At 39.9% G+C, this 20383-nt stretch overlaps 1 protein-coding gene and 1 long non-coding RNA gene across 2 annotated transcripts in view; both read right to left on the bottom strand.

Annotated features, from left to right (window-relative positions):
- LOC116695675 (uncharacterized) overlaps nt 1-2130 on the bottom strand; it is a 17369-nt gene extending 15239 nt beyond the window's left edge. Inside the window, exon 1 of the long non-coding RNA XR_004333525.1 lies at nt 2119-2130. This is a non-coding gene — a long non-coding RNA (uncharacterized LOC116695675). The remainder of the gene's footprint in view (nt 1-2118) is intronic.
- Nucleotides 1-20383, bottom strand: part of LOC116695607 (inactive N-acetylated-alpha-linked acidic dipeptidase-like protein 2) — a 730805-nt gene that overhangs the window by 567846 nt on the left and 142576 nt on the right. The gene's annotated exons all lie outside the window — the stretch shown is intronic.

Below are 20383 nucleotides of genomic sequence, written 5' to 3'. Positions count from 1 at the left end.
ATCCAAAGTGCTTCACACATATAAAACACAGATTTAAAACAATACCCCACTAACAAAATTACAATAATGAATGAATGAGAAAAGTAAAAATGTTATGTGCAGAAGGAACCCAAATGCAGAGCATAGAAGAGAACTAAGCAGAGTTTTTGCAGTTAACAGTCAACCAAACAGGGAACAAAACCAAATCCAAGAATCCACAATCCAAAACGGGGGAAGGCGATGGCAAGGCAGGGTAAACGTCACGAGGAAAAACAGGAACAAGCGGTCACAGTCGGCAGGAGAAAAGACAAACATACCACATGGACTGGCAATGCTGACAGGTCACAGGACGACGCAAACACCAAACAAATAAATTATCCAACAAGAGAACAAGGAAACACTGGGGTTAAATACAGGAGGTAATGAGTAACGGGGAACAGGTGAGACATCAGGTGAATCACATTAGGCGGGGCTGGACATCAGACAAACAAAGTGAAGCTAGACAAGCCTAGACACGACAAGACAGGAAGCTACTACAAAATAACAGGAAGTAAACAAACAGACACTTCCGGGAATCACAAGACAGAGAACCACACAGGACTGGGAAAACAGAGACAAAAACCAGGGAAGGCCAAACGGGAAAAATACCCCCAACAAAACCCCAAACCACAACAAAAAAGATAAAAAATAAAAACAATACATCAATACAAATGTGCCATCACATTACTAGGTACCAAACGCCACTTTAAAAGTGCGTCTTAAGTCTTGATTTAAAAGACCCAGGTCAGTAAGGATACGCATCTCACTGGGCAGCTTATTCCGAGCTTAGGTCCAGAAACCGAAAAAGCGCGGCCACCCCAGTGTTTCAGTTTTGACCCGGGCACTTCCAACATGAGTTGATTAGATGACCCAACGTCCAACCACAATTACGAATAATCAGCTTGTCTAAATGTAATGGGGCAAGGCCATTAAGAGCTTTAAAAACAACACATACAATTTTTACTTAATTCTAAAGAGTACCGGGAGCCAATGAGAGAATAAAGAATCAGAGTTATGTGGTCTCTTTTTTTCGTGCCCGTAACAGGGCGGCCGCTGCATTTAACACCAATTCTTTTTTTCTTTCTTTTAGTTTAAGTTTTGGTTCATGAACAATTACATGGAAACATGGCTATGTCTTTGCATTCATACCCTTTGATTTTGACTCAATGTGATGTATGGTACCTCCACTGATCAATTCAAATGTTTAATTAAGTGTAATTGTTTATAACACATTGTTTCATTCATCTTGTGTGTAGGGTAAACAGTTATACCTTCACTAATACCTTTAATACCTTCACCGTCTGAAGGTGATTCTCCTCCTGTGCTTCCTCGTTTCTAGTGTGGGACACCAGATGGCAAACCTGAAGGTTGTAGCCTTCCGTTGTACCTGCTGCATTATTCAAAGCCCATTTATCACTGAAAAAGTCCCAGTGTAGCCACTTAAACTCCGCTGGCTCGTTTGTTTATGCCATATTTATGCCTTCAAAATACAGAGCAGGTTTGCTACTTGTACAATTAGTGACCTATATTTAACCCCATGTGAATCTGATTATTTAACAGCCATCATTTATTATGTCATTTTGTTATGCTACATGCTGTCTTAGAGGGAATACATAATATAGATGCCTGTCATCGACCTTTGAACACAGCATAATGTACAGTGCAACGTTCTTGATGGGCTGCTAGTGATTTATCTCCGCGTGGTAGAAAACACTGGTGCACAGCAGCTACAAACCTTATTGGTTAATGGGTTTCAATAAGCTGCCCGTACATTTCAATACAAGTAATCACAACATTATTTTACAAGTTCAGACATTTTAATTTGTGTTATGGTGAAACTGACATCCATAGGTGTCTACAGTAAATCCAGTGAGGATGACGTCCGGGCACGAGCAGGCGTAAATACTTTGCATCACATTGACTTTTTTCTTTTTCTCAATCTGCTTGGCATTCTGTTAAAGAACAGGGTGTTATTGATATATCGGTTAAGCAGGTCGACACCCACTTTAAACTGCTTACAACACACACACACACACACACACAACACACACCCACACACACACACACCACCCACCCGCTGCTTTAAGTCCTTGGTGTCACTTATCGGTTGTTGTAAAGTGCTATATAAATAAAATACATTTACATTTACATTTAAACCAGTGCTGGGTTCTATTATCCTCAACAATCTGGACTCGGAATTCTTGCTCGGTGTTCACAAGGGTTGTCAGAGTTCCGAGCTCGGAAATCTGACAAAAGGGGGCGTGTTGGTGCGTGCTGCTAGGAGACATCTGACTTTCTAGTCGGAACACGCGCAGCCCAATTCAAGTATTCACCCGACATGGCTGAGGCACAGGCAATAGCAGACCGCAACACATATCCCGATCCTTCAACCATCCAATGGATAACGGGACGTTAGTCATGTGACTCACATGTTCACTACGTCCCAACTTATTCGGCAAAATTGTTTTCATCTCCAATTTTATGAATCAACTCTTTTTTTTTTTTTGTTGAAAAAAGGCAAAAACCATCTCTAGCGAGCGTAAAAACATTTTTTGCGAATTTGAGGATGTTTTTTTAATTTTTCCACTTCCATCAACACTTTATAATGCAATACTTAAATGTGTGCATTAAAAGTGTGTTAATAGAACACAACATTGAAGCCTTTGGTTTGATGAATCCATTAAAACTCAAGTAATTGCCCTGAGATGTCTGGGAACATATTCTGGACTTTGGCATTTTAAAATGTAAGAGCTTGGGAAAAACCGATTGAATGCTTAAAGATGGTGTAGGCAGATTTCTGAAAGAAGCACTCAACAAAAAAACAAACAGCAGAATTTGACAATACAGCTTCATCCCGTAATCTGTATAAATCATTAATTTTGTGATTTACATCCTAATGCCGTTATTTAGCCGCACTTTTACGAGAATTACAGTCCTGTTTCCTTTTGCAAACGTGTGGGCCTGTAAAGCCCTTTGGAATGACCTACTGTGATTTGTGGCTCTACCTCAACTGTTAGCCTTTGTCAGTTTGCAGAAGGCTAAATTGGAAGCAACATTTTCTCTCCATCTCACCTTTTATTGCATTACTTGTCAGACTCTCTTTTAGACTTTGGCTCGCTTGGCAGTGCATGCAGTTGTTGCATATGCTGGAATAGCAACTGTTTATTCAGGATTTCCTTCCAATAATTCAGGCATTCATCATTTGAAGGGATGTGCATGTGCATCTGCATTTGTGGAACAGCCAATAGAAATGCCCTGTCTTCAAGAAGTTGCAGGGAATAGGCTAGATTTTCTAAAGCCTAAAAACAAAATCCAAGAGCAAATGAAGTAAAATGAATTTATTGATCAATTGACTGACACCACAGGATTATTGAGTCATCAGAACACTATTTGTGTCCGTGACTTGGTCTTTACGTGTAATTTGTATTTCCATAGATGTGCTTTAAGGTAATCAGTACATACATTCTTTATTGTGATTGATATATTGTCGGCCTTTAAAGTGGTTATAGTCATTTGCACCGTCCTCTGTACAAATGACTATAACCACTATTTGGCAGCCAGTGTAGTGTGAGATTATACTGCGATTGGAGAGGGGGTGTGCACCTTCATCTCCATTTCTACAATTCATCATTCAAGGCAACAGACACACTTAAAAGCCAAATGAATCTTGCAAGGCGGGAAGTTTGATCAGGGGCGATTCCAAGTGGGGTGGCACAGGAGGGGACCAATAATCAGACAGGGAAGGGGGGGGGGCATCTTAGAAATTCTTCTTAGTAATATAGAAAAATTGGAAAGGACACAATGTCATTTTGATAAATAGAACACATCAGGATGTGGATAATCATCATGGAAACATTATTGGTCATGTGAAGGGCTGGGAAGATTTGTTTTTATAGAACGGTATAAAACAAAGTGCAGTACACTTACAAGGAAAACCTTGCTGTACACATTTTTCAGATAATATAATTTAATAATTTAAACTGTCGAAAGGCTCCATCTCCTTTTGATTGACAGCAATTTTGTAATGAAAAGTTGCCAAAGCTAGTAGCTCAGTTCCATCCATTACAAGTGTTGTTGAAAGACAAACTAATGCAACCTATTTCTTCGTATTTATTTGCCAAAATTGCTAGCCAATTTTCATTATACATTTCATACAATTGTAAACCACATTCCTTGTTTCAGTTGAACCTAATTCACACATTTCCTCCTTCGATTTTAACACTGTTTTGTTAGATTGTTTGTTCATTCATTCATACATTCATACATTCATACAGTAGGCTAGGCTAGTGTTGTTGAGGTGAACTAGCCAGCTAGCAAACTGCACACGATGGCAGGCAATGCTAATTTTGTCGACCGCATTTTGGCAAAGCCATTTAAAAGTCTTCACTATGAGGAGAAACTTAAAATTAAACAGCAGGGCACAGCCACACCTAAGATTGATGTATTAACATCTACGATTGATTTAGTGCAAAAGATAGGTCAAAGTAACAGGTCTGTTCAGCTCTCCGGGTATGACAAAGTCGGCTGGCTGACGGGAAGTGCTGTGACAAAGAAAATGTACTGCTGGCCATGCCTCCTGTTGAAACTGTCTCACAGATATTATAAATTATTATTATAATAAAATAAATAAATGGACAATTTTTTATGATGTAGGCCAAAAATAAGTTTCCCCTCTGTGAAAGACCAGCAGCTGCCTCTGATATATATAAATAGATAGATATATATATTTATTTATTTATATCAGGGGTGATCCGAGTACTCGGCTGAAACAAGTATCCGGTACGGATAAAGCACTTTTTCCGAGTACAAGTATTATACGAGTAATATCAGTCAATATCAGTCAAGTAAGTCGAGTCAATATCCGTGCTCGGATTGAATAAAACTCCTCAACTGGCCGCGCAGATCCGGATACAGATAATTCATGTGGTAAAAAGATACAGATACAGATAATGCTGTACTCGCTCATCCCAAATATATATATATATATATATATATATATATATATATATATATATAATAATAGGGTGTATATGTGCATCAAAGGCATTTGTATTTGAATAAAAGTGGACATAGGTGTGACAATCCTGCTTTTGGTGTTAATACATTCATAATTAGGATATTGAAGTGTTAATAAAAGTGTAAAATTGTTATAAACACTTAAATGTTATATTGTTTTTTGTTTTTTTCATAAACCCAGCAGCAAACATGTATCATCATAAACGCTATTGAAAAAAAAATCATTTTAAAACTAACTTCTTCTCAGTTAATATAGTGGCACAGCAACTTTGCTAGAATAGCTACAAATAGCGCTCTATGCAGTGTGATAGCTGCATCCGTGTGACACACAGGCTGACTAGGTAGTAAAACACAGTGTGTAGGTCAACTAACTAGTAACTCCACTGTCAGCGCTGACTCAAGCTAATCTCCCCCTCCAGGTCAAACAAACTCTGCTTCACATATTTCAGGTTCAACAGGAAAACGAAAGACAAGAATTTTTATAATAACAAAACTTGCAGACATCTACTTCGTTTTTGCCTATTTTATTTCAAAGCATTCTCATAAACGGGTCTGTTAGTTCTGCTCTCACCAGACCAAGCCAAGCTCAATAGATATGAGATTGAGCATTGGTCTGGGGAGTCTGCTCTGTATGTACTCTGTACAAGAGGCGTGACCAATGGGCAAAGTTCAAATGAATATACGCAACTGGAGAGTCCTTCAACCAATCAGAACGAGGATCCGGGTGGATCGTAGAAGCGACAGCGGCATCAACGGGTTGCTGCGCTGCGATGGTGTTCGGTGGCTGCTATGTTGAATGTCAACAAGAAGCTGCTTGGTCGCTTCTCTATTGTCATCATTTTAAACCCTCCAATAGAGGTAGATAAGTCAGTTTGTGATTGGTTCCCACATAATAGTGAACTGAGGCAGGATAATTTAACATGCAGGTTTCCAGACCGAGCTGGAGGGCAAAATCAGCGTGAACGGGGTTTCCCCAGTCTTTGGGTCTGTATGATATCGTACAAAAATGTATTGTATGTACACCAAAACGTATCATATCCTAAAAAAATTAGGAGACGGCCAGGTCACGCCGGCTGGCTACGAGCTCCATGACACCAAGCGGCAGTTGCTAGTTGTTTAAAGCAGCTACAGAGCTCCGTTGTATCTGTGGTAGTTGGTGGTTCAGTTACCAGAAAATAAAAAATACATGGAATGGTTAGGAATTACAGTGCTTAACTTTTTGTAGCTTTTTGAACAAATGGTTCATGAATACAGGCTGTCTATCTGCCAGGTGCGTTCCATACAGACGCCTAAGGGTGCTTTTTGCATTGTATCTGACGCTGAGAGCCACTGACCAAGTGTTTGTATTTTACGAGTTAGGAATGAGAACCGGTTGCTCCCCTCCGTTCTACTATAGTCTATAATACCAGTATAAGCATGCAGATCACAAATACCCAATGCATGTATTAGGAACACCAGCTATTTGACATGCTTTTATGTTCTCTTCAAAACAAATAATTAAAAAAAATATTTCTACAAAATAAATATTTGTAATTTTTTTTTTATTTTTTTTTTTTATTATACTTTATTAATCCCACAAGGGGAAACTACACTTTCCACTCTGTTGTTATTACACACAGGCCTGAATTACACACACATGCTCAGGACCTACACATCCACCAATGGAGAGATGTCAGAGTGAGGGGGCTGCCCATGGAAAGGCGCCCCGAGCAGTTGGGGGTTTGGTGCCTTGCTCAAGAGCACATTGGCAGTGCCCAGGAGGTGAACTGGCACCACAATCATCCACCTCTGTTGGGCTCTTAACCTACGGTAAAAGGAGGCTTTATTGCAGATAAAAAGCAAGATGGCTTGTACTTGTGGGAATCAGCAATCCACTTGTACATGCCTTTGTAAGAAAACCTAAATCTCTAACTGCTGCCATTATATCAATGACCTCCGCATTCTATTCACAAATGTCATTTACCTAGTAAAAGAATATAATATACTGTATATAATAAAAAAGTTACCAAATGGCTCCCTCTGTTACTATGGCCAGTGAATCATCTGCTCTCACAACACCCAACACCTGACATTTTCTAATCCTGTGGATGCACAAGAAAAATGAAGGATCCATTTTGGATTTGCACAGGTTCAATATGGATCACACACAGGCTGCCGTTCTTGTTAGCTCTAAGCCCATGACCAAAACATATTTCTGAAAAGTCTGTATTTGCAAGAAAAACCTGCAGGGCTTCTCAACCTAACATCTTGACATGGCATTGATGGGGAGGAAACAACATATCTACCTGTGCATGAAAAAGGACCCTGGATTTGCCCTCAAAATACACTTTTAGAGGCAATCTGCTTTCCACAAAAAGGGGTCAAGTCAGGCAGGAGAGATAAATAAATTGCTTTGCTACTGCTAGGCCGTATACTCTGCCTTGTTCCAACCAGGTCATAGAAAGCACATACCTCTCCACATACATTGAAAGCAGAGCAGGGGAGAGAAAATGAAAGTGGAAGAGAGAAAAGAAGATCAGAGTAAAGGACAGGGTAGGATAAAGGCAATAACAGGACCATAAAAGCATGCTAACTTCTGGAGAACAGATTCTGATCTGAGGATAGTGAGATGGAACAGCAAATAGTGATAAGAACAGCTTGCAAGTGGTGTTTTCACGCCTATATGCTTACAGCTGCCGTTACTCAACTGCATAGAATAAAACCCTCTTTATAAATAGAAAAAAAACAAGTTAAAGCTAGATGATTTATATGCTGGCATTGCTTTGCTTTTTGAGACATTTTGTTGCTGTATTCCACTCCATTCTTGTTATGCTTCTGTATGCACCACTTTGTATTATACATTGACGTGTGAACATCTAATCCGGTACTTTAATAAATGCCATTTGTGCATAACCCTGTGTAATGGATTCATAATAAAAGAGGGTGTGGTTAGAGGCTAGGAGAGATGGCTGCAGTTGATTCCATTTGCCTTAAGGAAAGAGCAGCAGTTGCTGACTGAATGAGGATTATGGGTAGAAATGATGGGATTTTGATGCTGAAAAGCCCAGCTGAGAAGCAGTGCAGCATGAGACCATGAAGCATAGCGGGAGAGGAGACGCAGGCTGGGTTTCAGTGCCTCGAGCAGACAATGTCACATCTCCCACACAAAATAGCAGCATTGATTATTGCAGAATACAGAGCCTGAAACCCTGGCTTTCTCCTATACAATGCTGGAATGCCTGGTTAATGTCAACAAATTGACAGCCCATGTCTTTACGCTTTTAATTTGGCGCCTCTGTCATCTCACAATCTTTTTTTGTGTGTTCTTCTCTTGCTATAACTGTATATCTCAAGGACATGACACTTTCCCAGTTTCTTTTTTTTTTTATATTTCATACTAAAATGATCTTGAGCGGTCATTTCAGCAATATTCCAATACTCAATAAAAAACAATGAGAGATAAAGGAGATCTATTATGTTTTCCCTATTTTCTAATATATGTTAAAAAATTTGTTCAGAAAAACGTGAGGTGCTGTCGGCAGAAAAATTCAAACATGCTTTTGTTTGAGCAACTGGCTCAGTGCAAAGAAACAGAAGTCACCAATGTGTAACCACCATTGCTGCCAAATTAATCGGTCTCCCCACACCCACACTCCCAGAGTTCAAATGTAATGCCATGACACGCTTTGCATCCACAATAGCACAGGACAAAACACAGCCACTCAACCACCATTTCACCATTGTGCCCTCTGGACGCAGGGATAGGACCCTAAGGTGCAAAGGAGATCGTTATGACAAAAGCCTGGTGCTTGCAGCCATGGCAACCCTAAACAAAACACAGAGATAAAACCCATCAGTGCCACTTTGTCTGTGCTACCTGTCTGTGTTATTTTGTGTCATTCACGTCATTATGTTGTTTGTGTCCACTGGAGGCTAAGAGAGACGATAATCTGCTGGTGGTTGAGAGATCTCCGGTGGATTTCTGAGGACTATGGTTACCTGCTCCTCAGATCTCTGCAGGGTAAATCCAGACAGCTAGCTAGACTATCTGTCCAATCTGAGTTTTCTGTTGCACGACTAAAACAACTTTTGAAGGTCAATCAAAACAAGTTCCTTCCCAAGTCTAATTTGCAGAGGTACTGTGGCTTTGTCTGGCTCTTAGCGCCTCGCATTGCGATTGTGATTGGTTTAAAGACACGCCAATGAACCAGAGCACGTTTCTTGCCCCATCCCATCCCAGAATGCTGTGTGGACTGCAACGCTGTGGAGGAAGGTCATGTAATGTGAGACTAGTTAAGAGACAACAGGAGGGTCAACCCTGGTCTCATTCTCATCAGAGGATGCCTCATAAATAGGGTCCTCCTCAACATGCCTCATTCTCAGACACATTCTCCTCTATGCCACTTTCTCTGTCGAAGAGCTGTGATAAAACCTCATTCGCAAAAAAACTTTGCTTAGAGGTCATTTTCAATGGAAAGAGTATAAAGAAAAAGCCCACAGAGCACAAAAAGACATGGTTTAGATGGCTGCATTACAAAATGTTATATTTGTCCCTCCCCTGTTGTGTGTGAAGTATCAATGTCCTCGTAGGGACCATATTCCCCCTCATTCACAGTGTGGGACATATCGGTGGTTCTCGCAATACTACAGATATGGTTATGGCAAGTTAGGGGCCTCAAGATGATACAATTAAATTATAAAACAGCCTGGGGACACCAATACGTACAAACTGCATCCAGAACATTGAAAATATAGTATATACACTATATATATATATATATATATATATATATATATGTGTCCTGTATGCATTTTGTACGTATCGGTGTCCCCATATACATAAACACACACACACACATATATAGTAGTTGTTCAAAACCTTTCTTTTTAGTCTCGTTAGTAACTCTGTGTACACAAACAATGTTCACAATGCTGGAGTTCATGTGTAGAGCCCCTGGTAAAACTTCAAACAACGTTTTATGTTGTGTCGAGTTTTCTTAGTGTTTTAAAATCAACTGTTTTGGGGCTAGCATAAAGCGCCCCTACCTCTCCCATTCAAAAGTCCATTTGACCGAAAAAAACAAGAACACGATAAATCTTAAAAGTGGCACATCCGTCCTAAATATGCTTTTAAACTAAAGTTTGACTCGGGTACATTCACAAAAAGAACCTAGGTTTCATTTTGGCCTAATTTTTAAGGTGAGATGACAGAAACATAACCAATGTGTCCACTGTTCATCCCCTGTAGGGATAAACGCACGTACTCATTGCATGTGACAAAATGCCTTTGTCCTACAGAAACCAAGTGCTACACGGAAAAAAGAGCTGCCTGTACCCCCTAAACTCTATTGCCATTTATGAGTTACTCTTTCTTTTACTCCATAAAGATAATGAATTGTGATTTTTTTTCTCTCAGCTTTTGGTCTGAAGACTTAAAAAAACCATTTGATAGGCAAACTAGCAACAGGTGGCATGTACAATTTCCGTTTGTCATAGATAAGTGGTGTTCAATGGTTTACCTACGCACCTGGTTAAACACTGCTTCACTCAGTTTGGTGCGTGTGGTAAATGCTATGTAAAAGGAGTTTGCTGCAGATGGTGGAGCCGTCTGCTGTTGTAACTCACTTAGTTGATAAGGGCACTCACCATCACCTACCTTTCTTGTCACTGGCTGTTGCCATAGTGATACAAGGAAATGAGAATTTGCTTGGTTTGTGAGCAAACAGGTGTGTTCATCTTTGAGAACAACCCAAAGCCAGCTTTGTAACCACTTGGATCTACTTAACCAAACTAAAACAGTCGGTAAGAAGAGTGTTCTCTGACAGTGTACCAAATCAAAAATTGCTAATTAAATTTAAAACTTCTTGTCCGATTTTCATGGGCCATGAAAGAACCTATTCGATTTTGGAGCGGATTCAAATCATTGGGCTGTACACAAATTATTTTTCGGTTTCGTTAAAGTCCTCCAGACACGCTTTAAAGTATGATAAGAATACATTGATATTGATATAAATTCATATTTTGTTTAACATGGTTTTTCCACATAAAAAGTAAAAAGAAAACAATGAAAAGGGACTGGAAGCACAATCTACTCTTTCTCCCTTATTGACAAATGGATCCAGAAAGGCCACTACAGCTGCTGGCTATAAACTAACTTCTTACAGCGCTTTTCTAGTCTCAACAACTACTCAAAGCGCTTTTTACATAGTACAGAAACCATTCACCATTCACACACATTCACACACTGTGGCCGAGGCTGCTGTACAAGGTGCCACCTGCTCATCAGATCTTCAGATAAACACTCACACCTGGATACACAGCATTTGGGGCAACGCGGGGTTCAGTGTCTTGCCCAAGGACACTTTGACATGGGACTGCAGGGCCAGGGATCGAACCACCGATTGGCAGGCAACCGCTGTACCACTGAGCTACAGTCTCGTATTGCCAGAACTATCTCCACTGAGCTGTGCAGAAAGGTCTGGCTATTCCACACAACATGGCGACACCGGAACTATCCCGTAAATTAACCATTGTTGATATAGACTAGCTACAGGCCTAAATACATGAGCGTCTCGTCAGGTTCAGCCAGGAGGCGGCAGGGCAGCCATCTTGAGGAACCTTGCTGGCGGGCAGCTGTCCTACGCTTGGTTTATTGTCACCATGGTGTTCCCAGCACGATGTGCACAAGCCATAAAGTCACATCAAAACGTCTGACATTTTCAGCACAAAGGCTCCGCAACTTGGATCGGTGCATGGACGTGCAGTTAGGAATTTTTGTAACTTGGCACATGCTGCACTTTCAGTTCAACGCGGTTGGCTGGGAAAACTGGCCGAGTCTAACCTCTAAAAACATCTTCATGTACAGACTACAGAGAGTCAAATGGCATTAAATACTGTACGTGGTCAGAGAGAGACACCACACTGGGGAAAGAACAAGCATTTTCCTGGAGAGTGCGAGACCGCTTTGTCAAAGCTAAAAAAAAAACAGAAAGCATGTTCTTAACAGTAGACAGCAATTTCCATTTGGAGATAAATGACAGTAACGTTAATACTTAGAGTAGTTAAATGCAATGTTAACTGGTATGTCAATGTGTATCATGTTCACTACTGCTGCCGGGCAGCCAGCTTTCCTTTCCTTCAGCAGTCTTTTTCTTCTTTACTACTTCTTGCTTATCCACAGATTATTTTGTTTGTGCGCCCCCTGGTGTTTCGGATAATACATTGACGATCAATGCATCGAGCATTAATGTCTCAGTTCATGCTTGTAGCGCGGGCGCAATCTACGGAGGCCGGTGTCACGGGAGAGTATAACTGAAGCTTCACAGAGCCCTGCCAGCCTGTCTGCAGAGCTCCATGGGCGGGCAGCTGGCTTGAAAAGCAACAACAGTAGTTTAAGTGTCCTCCTGTCTGAACCAGGGGTGAGTCACATCTGGGCTCAGAAGTCTAGTTTTTTGTGCACCAAAATCGGCGTCTAGCAGATGTAACTACACATAAGTGTAGTTAGCATCTTTTTCCATTTTTTGGTTAGCTTGTAACTGGCAGTGGATGACAGCAATGAAGACACAGTGTTTTTGCTCGGACTGACAGTTTGCTATGCGCTGGAGGTTTTAGCTTTGCATCGTAAACAGACATTGGTTTACGGATTCTATATAATATTGAATACTTGCCCAGGATATGTTTAAATCTTAGATTTAAGTGAAGTGCATAGGCATCTCTCGCTTCAGTACAAGAATGTGAAAATACCTTTTATGAAAAACCTTGCTCGGATACAACTGAGCATGGTCAAGGTCTGCCATTTTAGGTAACATAAACATAAGAAAATCACATTTATTAATGGGCAGGTGGACTTTAATATTAAGAGAGATTTATTATTGAAACATTAAACTGTATTAACTTCTTTTGACATGATATGTCAAACATTAGCAAGCCATTAACCATTTACACATCCAGCAGACACAGAGCAACAATAGCATTAATTTCGAGTTTCTGGCCATTGGATCGATAAATGAAGAATGAAAGTCCAATTATACTTTAACCCTTATGTTGTCCTCAGGTCAAATTTAACCGTTTTCCTATATCAATGTTCTTTTTAATTACCCCAAATAACATGACTGATTCCACACAACGCTCTTTAGCAAGTAGATATCTCTACTTTCATAAATTTTGGGGTGTCTTGTTCAATTATTTTTCATTTGAAAATAATATTGAAGTGGTTTTGAAATAGTATTGAGTAAAGGTTGACATATTCCAGTCTGGGATTATCCATCAACATACATTCCTTTAGTTTTAGTCTAAATAATTCCTAATTCCTGCTTTTCTAACTCAAACATTAGGTATAATTTCTTATAAATCAAGTTTATTGACCATAAATTCCAAAAATAACTGTGTTACGTAGTGTTGAAAACGTCAAAAATGGGACAAAAACGTAAGAAAAAGTTAAAAACATTGATTAAAAGCGTCAACTAAAGTGTTGATTTTCAATTTCGACGGGAAGACAACACAAGGGTTAAAACAGAATTTACATTATATATAGGATTGAATCATTAACAATTGCCTGGCAAGATAATTATCAAGATGTTATTTATAATAATGTTACATTATTAGGTACTGTAAGTTGTAACACTTATATTATTTTATTTCAATCTTTCCTATTTATTCTCCTATAAGGATTCAATAAAAATCACATGTGGGTAGAAAACATTTAATAAACCCAATTTTCTTTTTTAGGTTTTTCTCAATAGTGGGTGCTTAATGTTTTTTGCTTCCAACAAAGACAAAAACAATGACTGCCAGCAGTATTTGCTGAAAGGTGCCTGCTTCTCAAAATAACAGCATGGATAATCTACCGTAACTTCAAATGCCAATAGGGTGTTCTAAAGACTCTGGTGTGTCTTAATATGATTGAATTATTCTTCAAAGATCTCTTGATGCAGAACCTCAGTGGAACATGCAATTACAATGCCATGCGTGAAATCTACAAGAAATGCAGGGACTGTTTTCCAGCCTTATTACAAGGAAATACATAGATGTGATTTACTTTGTACTTGTCTCAGCACTAAAGATGCATACTTACCAGGATGTGTACATATTTTATTCACAATCAAGAAATGCACTGCATTTCTTAATGCAGTGTGGCTACAGAGCGGGGCGGGGCTTACCCTATGCCTGCTCTAATCGATCACCATCGCCTTGGATTTAATGGTGCTAAGTGCTAGGTTGTTTGCAGAGGACCACACAGACAGCTTCTGAACCTCATCACTTTATAAAGACTTGTTGCCTCCAGTTATAATTGGCACCTGCTATCCGGTCTGCATTGTAATCCTATTGGGGAAATGCACACCGTCAATGTACTTCCACTATAAGTACTTGGTTTGCCACTAACAGGCTCAGATTGTCATTGTATGGAGGGAGACAGCCCCGGTCCATACTGCTGACATTCACCTACATTTTTAATTGTTATTTCCATCTGTACATGTTGTTGAGCAGGAGAGGAAAACCTCCCCAGTTGTTCCGCTTTCCTGCTCAGCTGTGGCGGCCGGCACGGCAAAAAACATTGAAGAACAGTAGTTACTGGATGTAACGGTAACTTCAGTTCTATAAATTAGAGCGAGTGAGACCGCGCCTGGACGCAGGAGAGAGATTTGACCCATGACCACATTATAATAGTTCCGAATATTGCAGCGCAGTGATGATACAGACACTTCATACACAAGACATACGTAACACCCATGACATGACAACGCGCATTCAACCCAAGCTGGACCTGTTCATATCAGTCAGCCATTACTCTCTGAGTTGACTAACTATTTGTGGAAAATACCACGATTTATATTGTATATCGCCATTCAGCCGCCTAACAACCAGAATATGACTTTTGGACCATCCTTGTTAGATCTCTCAGCCAGACAGAAAAGAAAATCACTCACACTAGACAAATGTCTCTCTCTGTCTCTGTCTCTGTCTCTCTCTCTCTCTCTATTATACATTATTATATTAATGTATGTATTATTCATATTGAATGGTCCATTGCTAAAAGGTAAGGGATCAGTAAGGGGACTCTTGAGGCTTAGTCAGAAGCTGATTAAGGTATTCATATATTAGTGTTTCCCATACATTGATTTATTGGCTCTTGGGGGAGTTATTGGAATTGTTGGGTCTTTGTAAATTACAGAGTGTGGTCTAGACCTACTACATCTGTAAAGTGTCTTGAGATAAATATTGTTATGATTTGACACTATAAATAGAATTGAAATTGAATTTGTGGCGGCCTATCAACATTTTATATCGATATACTGTACATTTTGAAAGACAGCAATGGGGGTACACTGGAGCCTGAAACCTTCTATCTTTAACTTATATGCACAGATAGCTTTCTAACACAAAATGATTTTCTTCTTCCTTATCGAGGTAGAAATTGAAGTCCCTCTGCTTGGTAATATTCTCAACTATTAAAGAGTATTACAGTGGTGTTAGCAAGTGAGCTTGCCTGTCTCAAGTGTATGATGAGCAAGGACTCGTCCAGCAAAGCCAAAGCCTGCAGCAAATCTTCTGTCTAATTCCTCTCGCCAGCATGAAGCCTATTCCCTCCAGCCTTCCCCTGGTCCTCTGGCGGGATCCGGATCAGTATCTAATGAACCGCCTTCTATTACCCTTTCCTCCACTATTTGCACTCTACAGCTAACTGGAGAACACAATCAAGTACCTCTGTCTCCTGTAGACCCTTGGGCCCTTGAAGGGTTCACTGAAGTTACCATGCGTTGAAAAAAGACAAGATTATCAGGGCACTTTCTCTTTAGATTTAACAGGCTTAGATTTTCTCTTTCAGGCCTAATCCCTCCAAAATTTGGGACATGAGCGTGATTTCTAAAAATCCTAATAATGTGCTTCATGCACAAACAGTGAGAAATTACAATTTCTGACCATGAAAGGATTACGTAAAGGAGACATGACTAGCAACAGGCAGCAGTTTGACATTGACACATCACAGTAGTTAATTAAATGTGTTTGGGTCAATTTAACCATTACATCGTACCATATCCTTAACCCATAGATGCCAATTTTGGGTAGCACCCACAGGGAAATCATACTGTGAAGGAACTTGTAAAGTCTTTCAATGAAGACAAATTGTGGAATGTACATGGTAAAGCAGCAAGGGCTTTCTGCTAAGGCTTACTATACAATAGAAGACTTTGAAAAGACTACAGTCTGACACCATCTCACATCTAACTTTAAAAACTGTCATAATATGTAAGACTGGCGATCTTGCAGGGTCACAAATTGCAAGACGAGAATTTAACCAAGCTAGCTAGCTACCGCTAGCATTAGCTGGTAACGTAAAGGAAAGTTCTTAAAGGTAGGAAAGGTACTTACAAGGAAAAATCTGCAACTTTCCCTCTTTAGCGTTTTAGCTTAGCGGCCTTTAGCTTAGCAACCATAAACAACACTGGCTCAAGCCGTTTGCTGCTTCCTGTTTGGTGCTAGAGGGAGCGCATCCATTGTCTGTTGACAATGGTCACTTGATTTAACTTCACTACCATGACTTAAAACTGACGATAATATCAAACACGTTTAATTTTGACGGAATGTCAAGACGGAAAAAAACTGACTGAGTTTGTCCATCTTACAACAAACAATGATTTTCTTTCTGATGTTGGAATTTAATCTCCGACAATGGAATTGCTTAAAAAGTCGTTAGGTGTAAGGTCGGCATAAGTTTCATTACTTTGTTGCTTGTTTAAATAGTATGTGCCACCATGAAAATGCAGAGTCAAGTAACATTCTGTCCCACCAACATAAGTTTTCAGCCTACATGAAAGCTGCTGTAGCATTAGCAAGGAGCACTTAACATAAAGATTTTCACAAAAATGGAAAATAAGTATGGACTTCATTTTAAACTTCTTGGGAAAGTCCAAGTTTTTACTTTGCCAAGCATGAGTAAATGTCTTTTGAAATGTCTTGAATTTCCTTGGATTTTAAAACGTGGGGTATTTTCAATACGTGGTGAAACCTGATGTTGCATTTTTTGCAGTGCAGCCATTGTTACGTCCCAGGGGGCATTTTCTGTGGTCAGCTAACCCTATGAAACTCTGGGGAGCTCTACGTTCCATCATGCAGCTGTCCCCTGTAGTGGTTAGATAACAGATGATTTCATAACCTCCATAGTCTTTAAATAACGTGGCAAATCTTAACCCTTGCAGAATGTCGATTAGTCAATCTGCTTGATTTCACACTGCTGAAGATCTTAACTTGATTGTCACAGCTGTTAAAAAATGGTTTGCAGTTGTTTTTCAGCCCATTCGGACCGTTCCACAATGCCCGTCTGTCTTTGAAATCCATTTGTTCTCATGAAATGTAATTATTGCTGCATCTAAGAAATCAATTATCCTTACCTAAGGTTAGATATGACAGACACACACAAACACACACTACAAATACCTGCTACGATCCCAGAACTACAAGTTTGAGCATTTCTAATACCCTTCCTATCAAGGTTTTAATAAATGTCTTACGACCTGTCCAGCTTCCTCCCTGTCAACTCCTTAAACGTTTACGCAATTAAGTGTTTGCTATTTTAATTGTTTCTACAATTGATGCTGTATTATTTGGACAAGATAGTAACACACGACCATGAGACACTTATGAGGACAGTACAATCAACCCACCACTGTGAACTCTGCTCTTGCTGATTCTGCTACTGGCTGGTTGAGATCTTTAGATGTAAACATCTCAGTCAGTCCTCAGACCCCGGCTGCTCTCCATCCCCACACGAGACTCTGTACCTTCAGAGACAGAGCCTTTAGTGTTGGAGCCCCATCCATCTGGAACACCCGCACCGCAGATATCCAAAATGCTACATCCTGGACATTTAAAAAAAAAAAAGATCCTGAAACACCTGCACAACACAGCCTGCAACCTCTAATAGTGTAACGTGTCCTTTGGTTTCTTGAAAGGCTCTATATAAATACAAGTTATTACTATTATTATTATAACGGTGTGAAAATGGGCATCTTCACTTCTTTAGTGGTTAGCTAAGCGTAGCACCATGAAACTAGCATAAGCAAACACTTGTTTGGGCTTGCGAGCTGGCCAAAGTTTTGCGTGAGCCCTCCCCTCCCCCCACACGTTTGCCATAGAGATAAACAAAGAAGATGGCAGTGACGGAGACTAACATTAATTATTTTCTTAACTAGTCGTTTCTATACTTACCTAACCGTAACCTCTGCCGAAATGGCAGTTCGCGGTGCTCTGTCCCCGGCTGAGAGTCACCAACGGTATTCTCGGATAACTGAACCACCAGCTACCATTGACCTGAAGGAGCACCATGCAGGGCACCACCGGCCGTGTTTAGGAACTCTTTTGTGGCTCAACACATGTACTAAATGCCGCTGATACGACCGAGCTGTGACGGAGCTAGCTGTGACGGAGCTAGCAATTGCCGCTCTGTAGCATGGAGCTCCTCTTCGACGTTTGTTTTTACCGCTAGTTACTACGAAGTAGCTATGCAGGTATGCTACATTCAAGAGACCATAGGATTTTATTAGCAACAGGTGCAAATAGGGGCAAGGTTGCGCAATGACGTTAAAATGATTTGAACTTTTAGCGAGGAACAAGTGAATTACCGGAATGTGTGAAAACAGCTTCTTTATCTTACGCATCCCCCTCCCCGAAAAAAAAATAATAATGGTAGGGAAAACACTCAAACCAATTTCTTTGTCCACAAAATTTGCATGAATAATCATAATTGTATACATGCCTCATGTGTGTGCGTGTGTGTATGAAACAGTTCTACCTGGTTTTGAAAAATGTCTTAGTCATCTGCAGATTGATTTTAAGTTGGGGGAGAAAAAAAATAGTTTCAAATCTTAAATTGTTTGGTTTTTTTTAATAGAGGATTTTATTTTTAGGCCATATCACACAGCCCTATAGGCTACAGTAGGCTATATGTCAATGTTGTTTTCAATAAAATTAAAATAACAACATTTGCACAAAGCAATCCAATCCACTTTTCCATGATGATAAGAGCATTAAAATAAGAACAAAATAATGGGACAAAAAAAGAAATCAGGGGATGTGCGGTTAATCGCAATTAATTGTGAGTTAACTATGACATTAATGCGATTAATCGCGGTTAAATATTTTAATCGTTTGACAGGACTAATCCTTTTAAAAAGTAAATTCACACGGTTGTGCTCCATTGAACCTGTGACTACAGCAAACAGAGATGTTATTATTATAAAGGGTCCTTAAAGCTACATTGTGTAATCTGTGTTGCCTGTTTACAAACTTGTTCTTTTTCATGAATAGTGACCACCACCATCAATTACACGTATTCCTATTGGCTTGAAATTTTACATTTGCGCTTGCATGAACAGGGATAGACTCTTCCTATTTGTGTGCCATTTTGAAATACGTTAGCCGGTAAGGGACATACACGGCTGTACACGGAGGACCACACGTTTTCAAAATACAAACAGAAATCTTCTTCTTCTCCAAGAAAATGAAAGAGGGTATTGAAAAAAGTGAGAGACTGGTGTTGTCAGAAAAAAGAGTGAACATTGGAGCTGCTTTGGATGCACACACCAAATCCCAACTAGATAATTAGGCTCTGGACCGCTGCAGTCTCTTTGTCTTTCTCTCTCCTTTCTGATCGTGGTGTGAAACACGGGTCCGGGCCGCTCTCTGACATGCACTCCAACAACCCCTGGCTGATAGACGGCCTTTTGTACACTTTCGCTTTTTAAAGACTGATGGCTACCGTAGCTGCGATACGTACTTTGAACTGCGTGTCGAGAGAGAGTTGATTGCGATATATGATCTTAACGCTAGATGGGAGAAATTCTTACAAAATGTAGCTTTAAGTCCACCTATACTTCACAATAGCTAAGAGAAAAAAAGTTGAACCACTGGAGGCCAGTAAAAACAAGATATTTGGGGGGGGGGTAAATTACTCTTCTAAGAGGATAAATACATTTGCAAAGTATCTCCTTTAAGTATGTGCTTAGCACAGCAGTTAAACAAATTGTCAAATCACTGTGTCGTGTTAAACAAGTCCATTTTAAAAGGGACATTTAATCAATAGTTCCCTATTAACATGGATATTCTGCTAGTTCATCTCTACCTTCAAACCTTATCTTAATTAGCATATAAGGTATTACGATTGTTAAAGCACAAGGAAATTAAACATTTAATTTTAGGATAATTAATGCAATGAGTTTTTTAAGGAACATCAAGTTATTAATGTGCTAATTTAATCCTGTCAATTATATGGGATTACTTATGCTATTTATTTGAAGTGCCGGCCAGCCAGACAAAGATGGGGAGAGAAAGAGAGTGTGTGTGTGTGTGTGTGTGGGGGGGGGGGGGGGGGGGG

This window comes from Etheostoma spectabile, chromosome 9 (genome assembly GCF_008692095.1).
Source record: "Etheostoma spectabile isolate EspeVRDwgs_2016 chromosome 9, UIUC_Espe_1.0, whole genome shotgun sequence".
Classification (NCBI taxonomy): Eukaryota; Metazoa; Chordata; class Actinopteri; order Perciformes; family Percidae; genus Etheostoma; species Etheostoma spectabile.
The sequence above is the reverse complement of the archived record's forward strand: the minus strand, read 5'-3'. Positions and strand labels throughout refer to the sequence as shown.